Genomic DNA, 8,089 nt, shown 5'->3' on the forward strand with positions numbered 1-8,089 from the left:
CAACAGATGTAAAACACCATCCCATGCCTTAAATTGCATGTTAAAAATCACTTTGAAATTATTAGTTATCTCTCATTGCTGTTTAACTGTCTTTTTCTCTCTCAAAATGAAAGTAATAAAAGTAGGGGAAATTGGTAACAGCTGTTTAACGTATGTCCATGGGAATGCTACTTCATTCCTATATCAAGACATGTGTCTCATTTCAAATGAACCTGGTCAGTTTTCCTAGAAAATGTAGACTTGTCTCGCTTACATTTTCGTGCAGATGAAATTTACATGAGCTCCAGTCTTACTCAGGTAGGCTGCTAATACTCCATTGACTTCAGTGATATTTAAACAGTCATGGTGGTGACATGTGGCCTAACTATTTGATCATGTCTTTACTTGCTACATTTATATCCCACATGGGCGCCCCTGCCAGAATATTTCTGGTCCCTTTGCCAATTTATTTTCGTCAATGAAATAAAAATAATAAAGTCTGTAGCCTGCTTATACTGTAAACAAGTCTGCAGTATCATCAAACCTAAATTGGAGTGCATATGGGATTTGGAAGCATGGAACAAATGAGTGCAGCCTTTTACTATGTTTTAAATCAGGGTTTTCGAAACTTGGGTCTCCAGCTGTTTTTGGACTGCAACTCCCATCATCCCTAGCTAGCAGAACCAGTGGCCAGGGATGATGGGAGATGCAGTCCAAAAACAGCTGGAGACCCAAGTTTGTTTTAAGTAATATGCTGTGATCAAGTGGGTAGTTAAAATGGTTTAAGGGAGATGCAATCTAGGTTAAGGGACCTTTGCAAATCCCTGTTGCTAGAATGTTAATAAGGGAATCCCTTGTACTATAACAGGTTTAAATCAGTATGCTTTCTAAAAGGCAAAAAAGAGATTAAGTAGCATCAGCTTGACAGGGTGGGGTGGGGGGTCCTAATAAATCTCACAGCAGACATGGAGGGGGGAAATTCAGCTGTTTCTTTCTTGACAGAGCTCTTACAGAAAATTCCTCTTCTGAAGCTTATAGCTGCTTTGGGAAGAATCCCCAATTGGTGCCAATGGAGACATGGGTATAGTGGGGGGGCAGGACTGCAGCTGCTCCCCCATCAATAAAATTCAATAAGAATACATAGTAAACTGAGGTTGTGCCCCCCTAACAAAAGACCTGCCACCAAAAATCCTGGCTACACCCATGAATGGATAATTTCCTCCCAACAGAATAGCACACTCAAAATAGTTGGCTCTTGATTGCAGCTGGGAGGGAAAGAGTTACATCCTACTAGCTGCCTGCTGTAATAATGATCCTGATAATTATCAGCCCTCCCAGCTGATGCTGTTTGTATTTTTAAAAACCAGCATCTTCAATGCAAAGACACATTTAATGTCACGTCTAGTTTGGCCCTGAGCTACACTAGGAGGCATATATATGCGCCTCTCTGCAGGCTAGAGAGCTACATGCTGAGGAACTAGAACTGCAAATATGTAAAACTAGTTACCCTATTATCCTTTATATGGAGGACGGGTATATAAAATTGGTTCTTTGCAACCTGTCTATCATCTTTCATAGCCTCAGGAAAGGCTTGGCCTGAAGTTCTTTGATGTCATCTGGAATCTTTCCATTTTAAATTAACTTTGGATCGCGACCAAAACGAACGCTGTTTTTGCTGGACTCTTTGAAGGTTTCTTCATAAGCATAGAAAAATGTGGAATTTATCCCAGTGACAACTATAAAGGGAGCCCTTGTAATACACTATACAATAAACCTGTTTGCCCTGTTTCTCTATGGTGACCTTGTTCAAGATTTGGTAGTAAATGTTTTATTCCTAGTTACAGAAGCATGCGCAAAAAAGTGCAGAGGCCTCAGAGGTGTCCATGAACTTAATAATTAAATCTAGGCCTTTACATTTTCAGAATGTGACTATTAACACCTCCGAGTTCACATTAAAAGCAACAACATTTAGGGCACAATGGGTGACATTCTGTTCTTGCCTACAATCCAAAGAACCGTGTGACTTAACTCCCAATGAGACTTTGGACTTGTGTTTCTTTAACACCCCAATGCTGCATCGAAAGTGTGTGTGTGTGTGTGTGTGTGAGAGAGAGAGAGAGAGAGAGAGAGAGAGAATGAGAAATGATGTGTACACCTGAATCTCGGGATTTTGCCAAGAATCTAGACCAGAGATCTACTTAACTGAGTTCAAGGACTTTATATTGGCATTATATAATATATTTTTATGCAGACCTTTGCATAAACACTGTTATTGAATGCTTTTAATCATAACTTTTTGCCCTTCCTCAAAGAGGAATTATACTCTGTGTTCAGTGGTACCTTGAGTTACAAACACCTCAGGTTACAAGCACTTTGGGTTACAGACTCCGCTAACCCGGAAGGTTACCTCAGGTTAAGAACTTTACCTCAGGATGAGAACAGAAATTGCGTGCCGGCGGCAGCAGGAGGCCCCATTAGCTAAAGTGGTACCTCAGGTTAAGAATGGTTTCAGGTTAAGAACGGACCTCTGGAACAAATTACCGGTAAGTTCTTAACCAGAGGTACCACTGTATGTTTGAATACAATGAGTGTGTTCCTTTTTTAAAACAGTATGAGGGAAAAACATTTAAAATTGGACAATAAAATAAATTAACACCTGATATATATATATATATATATATATATATATATATATATATATATATGGACAAGTGGCCTTGACATAGTTCCATATAGGATAGATTTTGACATTAGCTATCCCCACTACACTTGATCTTAGCCAAAAGGCCGAGAAGCGATAGATTTTGACATTAGCTATCAATGACGTGCACTCACTTATTTCAAGGTTGTGAGTTCAACCCCCACGTTGGGCAAAAGATTCCCGCATTTCAGGGGGTTGTACAAGATTACCCTTGTGGTCCCTTCCAGATCTACAATTATATGAAATGATTTCAGTGGTAAGCTCCACTTTCCTTATCAACTCTAAATTGGAAGGGTCTCCCTTCATTGCTTTTCCAAGCATCTAGTGCAAGGTAAGAGATATCCGATTGTTCTAAACCTCTCTGAAGTCAGTATGATGTACAGTGGTACCTCGCAAGACGAAATTAATTCGTTCTGCGAGTTTTTTCGTCTTGCGAATTTTTCGTCTTGCGAAGCACGGATACACCCTGGTATTAACGGTTTTAAGATAAAAGAAACAAACTCGCAAGACGTTTTCGTCTTGCGAAGCTAGCCCATAGGGAAATTCGTCTTGCGAAGCAACTCAAAAAACGAAAAACTCTTTCGTCTTGCGAGTTTTTTGTCTTACGAGGCATTCGTCTTGCAAGGTACCACTGTACTGGAGAACGAGCACTCTTTTACAAGTTCTGAAGAAGGATGGGGGAACATCATCATCATCATCATCATCATAATTTAAAGTGCTTGCCAATGGCAAGCCAGAAGTGAATTTGTATTTCTGGATTCTTGTCTGATAATATATAGACTCTGGTAATAAACCATTCATCCCGGTGAAAGCATGGACAGAGCGCTGTACTTTCCAAGAGTGCGCAAAGCTACAAAGCATTTTAAAGATCTATTCTTTAAACTTTTGATTCAGCTGTTAAACAAATGACAGTTGTGTCTCCCAAATCCATGAATCCTGATGATCACTTGTATAAACAATGTCAAGTGGCAGTAGCAAATATATTTCTAAGCAAATGTGACTTTGGTTTCCAGGATGAGTGTTGATAGTTGTGTACCACCATCAATTATCTTAATCTTGTAATTTCAAAGTAAACAAATCTGCTATAGAAAACCTAAAGCCTTGAGATAGAAAAAACTTCAGGCTCCTTATGTCTGTTGATCTCCTGTTCTCCAATGTCACTGTGTGCTTTTAGCAAAGCCCCTGGTTTTGACACAAGGTGTGCAGAGCACTTTAGAAGGTGAGACAGGATTAGTTATTTCAATTCATGTCGTAGTTGATCTTTGATGTTCTGGATCTCCCCGAGATGCCACAGTTTACATTGAGTTTATTGGTATTCTGCTAATTTATCGGAAAAGGTCAGCCCTGCATTTCCTGTGAAGTAATTAAGACTTTTTGCACTGGCTTAAAGATTTTGCTAGTTTATCATTTATCAAACCACTCAGATTAGGGATTTGTATGAAGTAGAAGTGGCCAATCAGTGACTAAAGTAAATTGTCAATGGAGAAAAGATGCCGGATATCATTTGGAGAAAAAACTTGTCACTTTGGGGTAACTAATCCTATAAAATTACAATTTTTGTTGTATCACATACCAGGTAGACAGAGCACAACACTCTATCCTGGATTTCAGGAGCCCTTGGGGCTGTATCTCCAGACCCTTCCTAGTCTTGCTTCATATCTGAGTGTTTTTGCCTGCCTGGAATGTTTTTTGCCTGCCTGGAATGTTTCACTGAACTATGATAAACGACTCTTCTTGCTAGCCTCTATGGAAGACAGAGAAGGGTAGAAACTAGCCTACTGCACAAGGGTAAAATATTGTTGTACACCACCTCAATCTCTGAGCAGTGCGAGATCCCAGAGCTTCAAGGTGCTTGCCCAGGGTTTGCGTTTTCCTCTGGACAATGAAGCACAGCGGAGACTGTGGTGTCTTTATGATATATGGCTTATTTACACATATATACAACCCTGAGCCTACAGCGGAGGGGTTCACCTTAGCCATAGCCTTGGATTCAAGCAGAAATCAAACACCTCTCTTGCTTCCCAGTCTGCAGCTTCTCTTCCAGCTTCTAGCTCATACAACTCAACTCTCTGCTCTCGACTCTTCCTTTGTCCTAACTATTTGCGAGTTGAACGAGGGGGCCCTACCCATTTGCTGTCTTGCACAGAGCTCCTACCTTTGTTCCCCTTAATGGCTCATACCCCAGGCTATCACTACACCAGGAAGCTAGCCTGACTATTCCAAGAATTAGAAGGGCACCCATGCATTGAGCCTAACCACCCCCCCCAAAAAAAACACCTCATAGCAATATATACATTTCTCTTCCCACTTTTGCCCTGCATACCGCTAGCATGCCTGCACCCGACTCCAGAGGGTTGTGCAGAAGATAATGTGATGCTTGGGCTGCAAAAGGTTTCCCACCTGTTATATTGTGCTCCTCTCCCCTGCATGCTCAATATGTGAGGTTCACCTACATGGAGGTTAGACAGTCTTCAGAGTTGCAGCTATTATCTGCTCTCTTTTTATTACAAGGTTTTACTTCCTGTTCTTCAGGATAGAAATAGTTCTGCAGTAGCTTATAAGGAACATTAAACTCCTTTTTAAAAAAATAAAATAAAAACACAAGAGACAGTAGGAGGTAAGATGTATTATCAGTTAAAAGGAAGGAACAGGCTGCCCCTGACAACTTGCTCAGCTTATAAATTCCTTTTCAGTATCAGACATGAGTTCACAGTCCTTTCATACAGACAAAAATCTGCCCCTGGTTTTTGCCCAACCTTTCTTTGTTTCAGCAGCCTAATGTGGAAAAAAAAAGGAAAGGCCTCTTTTTTTTTTTGCTTTTGCTATTGTTGAACAATTGGTAGCTGAAATCCTTGCCACCAGTAGATCCCGGATCTATGGTCTGCCAATCCCCTCCCCCACACTAATAGTTGTCATTCACCACCTGTACTAATAATGGAGAAGATCCAACATGTTCTTTCAGTCTTTCTTTCTCAGTGTGCAATTATTCTAGGATCTGAGGTAAGAGTTTATTTTCCTTCCCTTTTGCAATTAATTATTTCAAGCTCTTAAGGTTCAAGGGAGATTTATAATCTGCATTAAATACACACCCCCCCCCCCATTTAAAAAAGAAATTTGGGTATGTATCATAAAAAACCATATTATGGAAACCATATTAATTGCCTGGGTATTAGAAATTGATATAGCATGGCTATAGAAAAAATACTCTTAAAATTGAAGGAACAGAATATGATGTAATATAACACTGGTTTTTGTAATACTATACATATTCTAATGTCACAATCCACATACCAATAACAATATAGTTTTAAACTTTAAACTGATTTAATCTCATTGATATGCCCACCTAGACAGGGTGGAATAAACATATAATAATAGGGATATATGAGATTTAAGTATTCAATTCTAAGCAACCTTGCGTACATGGAATTAATTGAATTTCTAGATGGAAGCCAACTAGTTTAAATCACAATGTCTGGGATTGACAAGAGCATGAAATCATTCAAGAATCAAACCTTGCTGTTGATCACATACCCCCATACCCTCTTATTTATTTTCTAAATTAAATTGATGCCTAATAATAGCTATCACGCTCTGGGCATCAAAAAAGAAAGCAGCAAAACAAGGGGAAAATCACAAAACAACAACAGCATGCAATATAAAAGCAGCATTAAACAATAATAAAAACATCTTTAAAAAAACCCATAAAGGTCTAGGAGAACAAAAAAGGTTTTTGCTAAAAAGACATTCAGTGTTAGTTGAGTCTTTCCAGGGATAGCAAAGGCAAAGGGACCCCTGACCATTAGATCCAGTCGTGACCGACTCTGGGGTTGCAGCGCTCATCTTGCTTTATTAGCCGAGGGAGCTGGCGTACAGTTTCCGGGTCATGTCGCTAGCATGACTAAGCCACTTCTGGCGAACCAGAGCAGTGTACGGAAATGCAGTTTACCTTCCCACTGGAGCGGCACCTATTTATCTACTTGCACTTGGACGTGCTTTCGAACTGCTAGGTTGGCAGAAGCAGGGACCGAGCAACGGGAGCTCACCCCATCGCGGGGATTTGTACCGCCAACCTTCTGATTGGCAAGTCCTAAGCTCTGTGGTTTAACCCACAGCGCCACCCATGATAGTGTTTCATAAATGAGGGCCCACTGCTAAGAGGGCACTTCCTCTTATAGCTACCCACGGTATATTAGCTGTAGAGGCACTTGTTGAAAGATTTCAATTGATTGCCACAGGGCATGGGCAGGTGGGCACAGGAAGAGATAATCCTCCAGATACCATGGTCCCAAGCTCAGATAGCTCAATTAGTAGAGCATGTGACTCTCAATCTCAGGGTCATGGGTTCAAGATGACCCTTGTGGTCCCTTACAACTCTATGATTCTAAGTCCTGAAGAGTTTTAAGGGTCAAAACCTGCACTTTGAATTTGGCCCAAGTAATGGACTGGGAACCAGTGAAATTGAAAACCACTAGCATAACATGCTCCTATTGCTTAAGCTTTCAGCCATATTCTTTTCCAACTGCAGTTTCCAGACCATTTCTGAAGGCAACTCCACATATACAACAGAGCTCTGCAATACGTATATACAGGAGGTTACTAGGTGCATGTACTACTGTAACCATGCCATCTAAATAGGGTCATAGCAAATATACCGGCCTAAGTTGGTAGGTGGTACTCAGAGGCACAGTGGATAGTTGCGTCTCTAGTGGCAAAGACTGATCAATAGGAATCCCCAAACTATGCACCTGGTCCTTAAGGGGAGTGCAATTCCATCCAGAACAGGTTAAGTACCACTCGCTTTAAAAGGATGAGCCACCACCAACATGATCTCTATCTCACCTGGATTGAACTTCAGTTTGTTAGCCCTCATCTGTTACCGTGGTGAGGTATCCATTTTGCACAGCCATAGCGTTGCTTGTCCATGAACATTTGAAAATGCCTTAGTTAGCAACAGAGGAGAGAGAAAAAATTAAATAGCTCTTTCAGTACAGTGGTTTATAAGAGATCAATTGTGATGTGCAGATCTATGTGAGGGAATTTTATGTCATAAAGGGGCAACTACTTGTAATAAAATTATTTTTAAAAATATATTTATCTAGGGATTTTCCCTGTTGCATTTGTATGATCCGTGTCAATAATATGATCATAACCAATGTCCTCCTCCTATCTGTGACACACTAAAATCTGGAATGGGTTTCAAGCATTTAGCTCTTTTGTTGCCATATTCTCATTTAGAAATTCACACATACCTTTATTTCACCCCCAAACTTCTCTTCCACACTATCCTATGGCTCATTCCACCTACCTGTCACCCCCCAGCTCCTTAGTCCCATGTGTTTCTACTACATTTTGGGAAACCTTGGTACAGATTTTGGCCAAACTGCCCATTAGGTCATTGCTAACCCA

The 8,089-nt window shown here is 40.5% G+C and overlaps 1 protein-coding gene across 1 annotated transcript in view; it reads right to left on the reverse strand.

Moving 5' to 3' along the window:
• ASZ1 (ankyrin repeat, SAM and basic leucine zipper domain containing 1) overlaps window positions 1-7,617 on the reverse strand; it is a 49,188-nt gene extending 41,571 nt beyond the window's left edge. The window contains exon 1 of the mRNA XM_083699359.1: window positions 7,523-7,617. The gene's annotated coding sequence lies outside the window, so the exon portion shown is untranslated. The remainder of the gene's footprint in view (window positions 1-7,522) is intronic.
• Between the last annotated feature and the right edge of the window lie 472 nt (window positions 7,618-8,089).

This window comes from Podarcis gaigeae (genome assembly GCF_964106915.1).
Source record: "Podarcis gaigeae genome assembly, chromosome: 10".
NCBI classification, from domain to species: Eukaryota; Metazoa; Chordata; class Lepidosauria; order Squamata; family Lacertidae; genus Podarcis; species Podarcis gaigeae.